Consider the following 8,896-nt stretch of genomic DNA (forward strand, 5'->3'; position numbering starts at 1 on the left):
TAAAAGATATAAGAACTAAATATAAGATTATAGCTTTTATAAGAATTCCGAAAACACAATTTAAGCTTTTGTTGTGCGGAACAGGCATGGTTCTACCTAAGCTATATGTGATATGTTATGTGACCTCGCTTAGTAGCGCTCTTAGCACACTAAAGCTCTTAAGTACATGTATATAGATCTTGACGAGCTTTTTAAATAGAATATACCAAGCTTTATTCAATTTATAGAATCTCTTTTTGATCTTAGTGCTAGTAAGCATTATAGTTAAGAGCTATATTCGCACTTACGAGCTATTTAGTTAGTTTTTAATAACCTCCGAATTAATCGGAAGCGGATTCTGCAAGTTACTTTAACGTTACTTTACTATAACTTTTATTTTGCAATCTGTCTTTTTTTTAATTATATTTATTCTTTACAATTAACACTTACCACTTTTAAGAACTTTAATTAATTTTCAAAAGCTTTAGTTATAAAGTCAATTGCTACAATAATAAACGACAAAGTAAAAGAGGTCCTCTTGATCAATAAAACGAACTTTATAAGTCGTAACGACTTCTTAAAATGGATTACGAATTATAAATACTTTATCAAGCGCTTTAATATAAAATAATACGCATCTCTTTGTATTAGCGTAAAAGAACTTGCTCTTTTTATCGAGCAGATTAGATTAAAAACGAAGTCTGCTATAAAGATAGTAACGAAGCTTAATAACGAATGGTTTTAAGAGTAGGACCGCTAACGAAAAGCTTAAGAAGAATTGCACTTAAGAGCTCTTGTAAACGATTTTAATAGACCTTTAAAGCTAAAAGACGCTGAGTTCGAAGACGTCCGAAAGGCGTATAACGACAATATAAAGGAATACAACTTCGCTATGAACAACTAAAAGGTCTTAAGTAACAAGAGCAAATGGTTATTAATAATTAAGGATAAATATAATAAGAAGCTATTCGGCTTTACACTGAAGGACAAGTTGCAATTAACGGTTATAAAGGTGCTAAAGGAATTTAAAGCATAGACGAGACGCAAATACGGTTTTTTAATAGCTGTTATACGCTATGATAACGATTCTTCGATAATCGCAATCAACGTTATCGGCTTTACCGAATATCAAAGATAAGCGAAAAAGGTTAAGATCGAGTTAAAGCTTTTATTATCTTTTAATTACGAACTTAATAAAGGAGCCGAAAAGGTTAAAAGAGAAGTGATAAAACGGTTTATTAAAATGAGAATAAGAGCAAAGCTCTTAGAAAAGCTTTGGCTTGAAATTATATTAGCCGCTATCTACTTCTATAATATAATACCGAAAGCGAAGAGCTTTATAAAAAGTCCGAATGAAGTGCTATAGCTTTAGTTTAAGCAATATTTTAAGTAGTACGATCTAGCGATCTTTATACGGATCGACACCGACTTAAGACTAAATTATAGCGGTTTAGTTGCGTATAGCGCTCGTGCGTACTTAATGATTAAGGACCGAAAAGCTCTTCGCAATAAAAGAGCTTTTAAAGTTAAATCAAAAAGATATATAAGCTATTTAATTAAATATATAGCTTTTAATATATATAAAGTTTATGTTTTTATGCTTTATAAAATGATTATCATACGCAACGTAACGTTCGATAAGACTTAATTTTATTTTAAAGACGAAAAAAAATCGGTCGGCTAACCGATTAACGAAATCAAAAGCATCGTTATTAAACTAAAAGATATTAAAGACTCTAGTTAAACAAAAGACGCTTTATCTGATATAAAGAACGTTGCAAAAGATCGCTTAAAAAAGACGAATGCAACTGATATAAAAAGTGACTAGCCGTTAGACTTTATAAAAGTTAACTTAAAAGAATTTAGTCAAAGCTTAAAGAATACGACTTTATTTAATCCGAGCGATGCATAAACGTTAAGAGCTTTAACTCTTATTAAAGACCTTATAAATACGTTTATATTAAAGGTAATTGCTTTACGAAACGATCTAATAGATCTTGACGATTCGAATCACACCGCTAAACGTCTCGCTAGCTCTTTAACTAAGAGCAAGAGCGAAAGTGTTTTAAGACTGCTAAAAGCAAAGAAGAGCACCGTAGACGAGCAAAAACCTAGCCTTAATAAAAGAGCGCGTATATTATATTTTTAAGTTGTTATTTAAAGCCGAAGCTCGAAAGGCTAAGCTATAAGCCGACCAACGGAAGCTTTTACGTTAATAACCGGCGGAGATTTAAATCGAATAATTAAAAAAAAGCTTTTAAACCTTTTTAAAGCGAGTATTAATAATAAGAAATTGGATTATAAACATTCTAAACAAAATTTCGACTTTAGTAAAAAGCACTCACTTATTAATAGCCGTATTAAAAAACGCGCGAAGATATACGCAAGTGTTAATAAACTTCTTTTAAACAACTCTCGCGTTGATTCGAACCGCTATTCGCGCGTCTTAAATTTTATATCGACTTTTTAAGTTAATAGCGAACTCGTGCGCGAAGATAGCAAAGATTACGAGATATTATACGCTATTATAGCAGCTATTACTTCGTTTAAGCTATTATTAGAATAGCTTAACTCGTAAAAACGAAAACATTTAAAACCTTTTACTTATTAAAAAAAGCTATAACGATATTTATACGGTAAAGAGTTTAAGGACGGAGCTTTTATAAAGCTGAATAATTTAAAGAAAAAGAATTGCTAAAAAGTGATTCTCGAAAGCGAAGCTAAATTAAAACTTATACTTTTTAAATAAGTGTTTATATATAAAACTAGCTCGTCCGGAAAGATCGTAAGGTTTAGATCGAAGATTATTATTAAAAGTGACTTTTAAAACGAATCTATTATCTATTCAATATACGCGGTTACGCTAGCAGCTAGATCTTTTAAGATCATAATAGCTATAGCAATCGAATTTAACTTAAAAGTAAAACAGTTCGATATCGTTAACGCTTTTATTAACGTTATAAGATATACGGATAGCGTTTTAATTACGTATTATTTCTTTAATAGTTTTAAGCAAAAAGGTATGCTCGTAAAGGTCGATAAAGCTTTATATAGATTCAAAGACTCGCTAGCTTTATAGTATTTCGACTTCATAAGCACATTCGATAAATTAAAGCTTATATTATTCGATAAAGAACCGTATATTTTTACGAATCTAAACAAAACGGTCTTTATAGCGTTTTACGTAAACGATATTCAACTTATATACTATTACTTTAATCTTTTTAAAGCGCAAAAGATCATTAACGATCTTAATAAAGCGTATAAGATCGAAGCGATAAAAAATATTAAATAGTTTTTTAATATAAAAGTCGCTTAAGACTATTAATAAAGAACGCTAACGCTTATGCACGACGCTTATATTGAAAAAATAGCTAAGAAATTCGAACTTACGGACGGACGCTGCTTAATAACTCTATTACCGTTTTATAATTTAATTAAAAATAAAAAGATAACTTCGCGGAAGCAAGTGAAAGAGTATTAAAAGAAAGTTAGATTCGTATTATATATAGCGATCATGCTACGCTTAGATATAGCTTTTGCAGCTTTTTAATTCTTTTACTTTAACATTAATTTAAGCGCGGAGCACTTTTAAGCTGTAAACTAATGTTTGCGATATCTATTTAGCTCGCGCTTTAAAAGTATTCAATACAGCTAGTTTAGCAAATCAAAGCTAGTAATAGCTTTTAACGCTTCTTACGCCGATAACGAAAAGATAAAGCGATCTTTTTAAAAGTATATTATGTTTTTATTCGAAGGTGCGATCTTTTAAAAAGCTTTAAAGCAAGATACAATTATTATATCATCTATTAAAGCGGAGCTTCTTAGCATAGCTTTTATAATAAAAAAGACTATAACGCTTTAACGGTTTTTTAAAGAGCTGCACTTTCGTTTTGCAGCGCTTTAAGTAGTCTATTATAATAATCAATAAATAATCAAGCTTATAGCTAGTGAAAAAGAGCGTATCTTTATTAAGTTTCGCTACGTCGATATTTATAATATATAGCTGCGTTAAAAGCATTTTAAAAAGAGCTTTTAAATTTAATATCTTTTTATTAAAAAGATGCACGCTAACGGTCTTATAAAAAACTTAACTCGACAAAAGTTTAAAAGCTTTATTAAGCTTTTAAATTTATAAGACGCTCGCGCGTTAGTCGAAAAGCTTTAATAGCACGCATATGCTATTCACTTATTATATTTTTTTTTTTTTATTTGCACGTGATTTAAAAAAAAACATTTATTTAGCAATCTTAATCGTTATTTTATTTTATTTTATACGCTTTTACCTTTCGCCTTTTATAATAAAAGATCAATTAAAGCTTTTAGCAATCTTTTTACTTTAGCTCGGCGCTTTATAAAAGTCATAGCAACGGCGGGCGCCGCCGCAAAAGCGGCAAGCGTAACGATTAACGCAAAAGGAACGACGATAATAAGTGCGATAAGAGCGACGGTAATTGCGAAAGCGACGAAAGCAGCGGAAGCGACGAGAGTAATAAAAGTAATTATCGCAAGCGCAAAGGCTGCTATAGCAGCAAATTAAAGCTTTTATATAAAGTCCGAAAGGAAGTTTTAATTAAAAAGAGCTACTTAGATTAGATTATTTCGTAAGTTAAAAAGCTTGACTTACGAAAGGGTGATATGCTTAAAGCGCTCCGCGTTATCGGACTACGGTTCGTTGCTATAAGACTATTTAATTTAATAAAAGCTATATTTAAATTAAAAGTCTTAAGAGCAAAAGCAAAACCTGCAAAACTATCGGGATTACTTTTAAAACCTTTACTTTTATTCGCTAGACCGTCCGGACTACTAGCAGCACTTCTTAAAAGGGCAGCATTTAAAGCGAGCTATTATCGCATAGCATTTCGAAGACTTCGGCGAACTTTTTATATAATATTATTATCTTTAACGCTTACGAAGTTATCGAAAGCGGTGTTAGCAGCGATAGAAGCAACGGTGCAGTTGCTATAATTATCTTTAACATACCGGAGACAACGAATAACGTTCGTATCGCAATTGTAATAGTTTTTATTAAACCTCGATGTGATCTTATTATTAATACACTTAATGCACTTTAAAGCTTTAACGGTCGTTAGCATAAGCAAGCGCTTAATAAAAAGGTCTAAGAGAAAGGGCGAAGCTTCGAAAGTGAAAGTGCGTAATATAGCCGCCGCAGCCGCTACAATTGCAACAATAACAATAGTTAAAGCAAAAAGAAGATTCTTTTAATAGTTAATATAAATATATTAATCTATCAAAAGCACTTACTTTTAAACGGCTTCGGCCGCGCTTAACGATTTTATTAAATTAAATTACTTGCTTAAAAGGCATTGTGTAAATAGATAAAAGTTGAGTGTTTATTATAATAAAAAAAAACGCGCTTTTACTTATATAACAACGCGATAAAGACGGCGCTAAAGACTTCCGCTACGTAATAAAACCGATTTAAAAAGGAATTGCATTTTTAATTAATACTTAATTAATAATAACAACCGCTATTTGTTTATTTAAACTACGATGATAATCTCTTTTGTTTATATCGAGTTTAAAAAGCTTAATTACTTATTTTTTTTTTTTTTTATTTGCTTGCAGCTTAATAGCTACGCTATTAACTTAAAAAGTGTGTTGTGCGGAACAAGCATAGTTTTACTTAAGTTATATATAACATATCATATAACCTCGCTTAATAGCGCCTTTAGCACACTAAAGCTCTTAAGTATATGTATATAAATCTTAACGAGCTTTTTAAATAGAATATACCAAGCTTTATTTAATTTACAAAATCTCTTCCTGATCTTAGTGCTGGTAAGTACTACAGCTTTTTATTAATACCGAGATAAATGTAAAGCTTTTAAAGACATAGTTAATAAAAAATGTATTTATATTAATAATTACGGACGCTTTTGCTTAAAGCTTAAAAAGATCGGCGCTTTTATTATTTAAAAGAAGCAAAGAAAGACTTAGTTTAGATTTATCGTTTTAAACGTTCGTAAAACGGAATATAATAATATCTTAAAGAATCGACTTATTAACGGACTTAAGACTTATAAATACTTGCTTTCTTATTAACAATTAATTTAACAGCTAGCTTAATATTAGCTCGATCAAAATGCTTAGCAATCAATTAACTAGCTAAAAGAGCTTATTATTATCTTTAAAAGACTAGTCGATATTAAAAATATTAATGCTATAAAGTAGATCAATATACTTAGCTACTTATTTAATATAAAGGTTGCTTTGATCGAGATTAACGCTGCTGCAAAAGATAAAGTTAAAAAGTTTTTTTTATTTTCGAAAAGATCTAAGCTTATTAAGATTAAGAAGAATGTCCGATAACAAAAGGAAAAGAATTACGGTATTCTTAAAGCCCGTGCTTTTTAAGAATCGGGTATTGCTATAAAGATAGACTTAAAAGACGGGTTGTTCGATAGTATAATTAAAAAAAAGTCTTCTAGACCTTTTAGATTAATTAAAGCCGACGAAGCTATAAAAAATATAAAAAGAAAGGTTGAAATTACTTAACGAGTATTAAAAGGAAAGAAAAAGAGGACTTATAAACGAAAGAAGTTTATTGACTTTTACGTTATTATTAAAGCTTAAAAAAAAGTAATAGCGGCGATTATAAAATCAAAAATCGAAGTTTAAATTAAAGATTTATTCGGACTTAGCTTTCGTTTCGATAAGCTATTAAGTTACTATATTTTAATAGTTCTCGATATTAAAAAAAACGTAAAGGTCTTTTAAAGTAAGCTTATTTTTATGAACGCTTTAACTGTTAGACGTTTAAGTCGGAATAAAAAAAGCAAGCTAAACTTCTTAACGACGCAAATTCGTAAACAACTTATCGCTCGCAATTGCTTTAAAGTAGCGATAAAAACTTTAAAAGTTTTTATTAATATCGACGGTATAATTAAAAGCAGATCTTTCTTTAATAACGGATTTAAAATTAACGTAATAAATAAAAAGGTAATTAAAATAATTAAACTATTTATTATAACGGATCGAGCTTTAATCTATATTACCGTATCCGAAGATCTTTATAACTTTAATAAGTAGATAAACGACGTCGAAGTTATTATCGGCGGAATTATTAATTACGTTGATTTTTTTATTATTAATAATAGCAATTACGAAGTTATCTTAAGCATGCTTTTTTTTTAAAATCTTAACTTTCTTTTTTTTACTTCGATAATAGCACGATAAAAGCTTTTTTTTAAAATTACGATCGATCTATTTAAAAACAAATTATTATTACAAAAGACAAGTCGGATTTAATCGAAGACTCGAAAAACTAATAGCTAGCATGCAAGCTAAAATAAATATTAAGTTAGAAAAAAGCTTAAAAAGAAATTCTGTTTATAAACTATAATTTACGAGTAGATCAGCATAAAAATAATAAAATTATAAAAAAACAATTCAACTTAACATTAAGCAAAGCTTATTAAAATTAAAAATATTAAAAATATTTGCAATTAAACTCGATAAATCGGAAAATTTTATATTTATTATCGATAACGACAAAGACTTTTTAAGAAAAAATATAATAAAAGTTAATATAATATATAAAAAGAAAGCGGAGAAAGTTAAACCGATAGATTTAAGAGTATCGGATAAAAAGATATTTAAAAGAATCGACGATTAGTTTAAGCAAAATAAAAAAGCGAAACTTTTTAAACTTAAAAGACTTTTTTCGAAATACTTTATTAATAAGTTTTTAAACTTAAAAGTTAAATTAAAATTAACAAAAAAACGATTTAAAGCACTTACGATTAGCTTTTAAATCATTTTTAAAAAAAAAGAGCTGCTTTATTAATGCTTTTTAAATCGAAAAGAAGCGATAGCTTAAGATTTTACTTATCTTGACTAAGTTTAGAAAGAAGTTATACTATTTTAAAAAATTAAAATAGTGTTTTATAAAGCTTAATAAAAGAAAACGTTTATTATACCGAAAGCTTTATAAGAAATGATTATCTTTATGCTAAAAGAACGATTAAAGTAAAAGGTCTTCGAATTATGCTAAAGCTTTTACCGGAATAAGTAGTTTATTATAATAAAGAAAAAGAAAAGAAAATACAAGTTGATTATTATTATAATTAAGATGAATCGTATAATAGTTAAAGACGTTAATATTGTTTCGAACGTAAACTAGTTTTCGAACGAATTTGCCGGTCTTACGATAGCTATACTTTTAAACTTCTTTTTTAAATACGATTAATTCTTCTTCGACGTTAAGTTTAAAGATATAATAGCTATTTAAACGCTTATCAAACTGTTTCGAATAACTCGGATACTTATAAAAGCAATTAATTCGATTGCTTAATTCGTTAAAGTTATTTATAAGATCTTTATAAATTGCATTTTTAACGTCTGCTTGCTTTATATAGATAACGTAAAAGTTAAAAGATCTCGATCTTTTTATAATTACGAAGAAGTTTTATTCGAAATATAATGATTCGTTTTAAAACATATTTAAAATATTAATAAAATGCTTATAAAGTTTAAAAGAGCTAAGACGACCGTCGGAACGAAGTCTTAATATTATATGCTTAGCTTTAATATCGTTAGATTCGTTACGAATAGCGAAAGACGCTATTTTTAAACCGTTAAAATTAAAAAGATATTAAAATAGATTAAGTGCGAAAATATATCGGAAGCGCGAGCTTTTATTAAGATCGTAGTTTACTATAAAATCTAGATTAAAAACTTCTTTACGATTGCTGCTTTAATTTACGCGATTATAAGAAAAAAAGTCGAATTCGAGTAATTAAAGCTTTAATAAAAAGCGATAAAGCTGCTTAAAAAAGCTTTGCTTTTTGCTTTCGCTTTTATTAAAATCGATTATAATAAAGACGAAAAGAAAATTTACTTAACGGTAGACGTTAATTTTAAAAGATAAAAAGTAGTATTGCAATAAAAAGAT

This window comes from Drepanopeziza brunnea (assembly GCF_022702325.1).
Source record: "Drepanopeziza brunnea f. sp. 'multigermtubi' strain 214-2 chromosome Unknown ctg8, whole genome shotgun sequence".
Lineage (NCBI taxonomy): Eukaryota > Fungi > Ascomycota > Leotiomycetes > Helotiales > Drepanopezizaceae > Drepanopeziza > Drepanopeziza brunnea.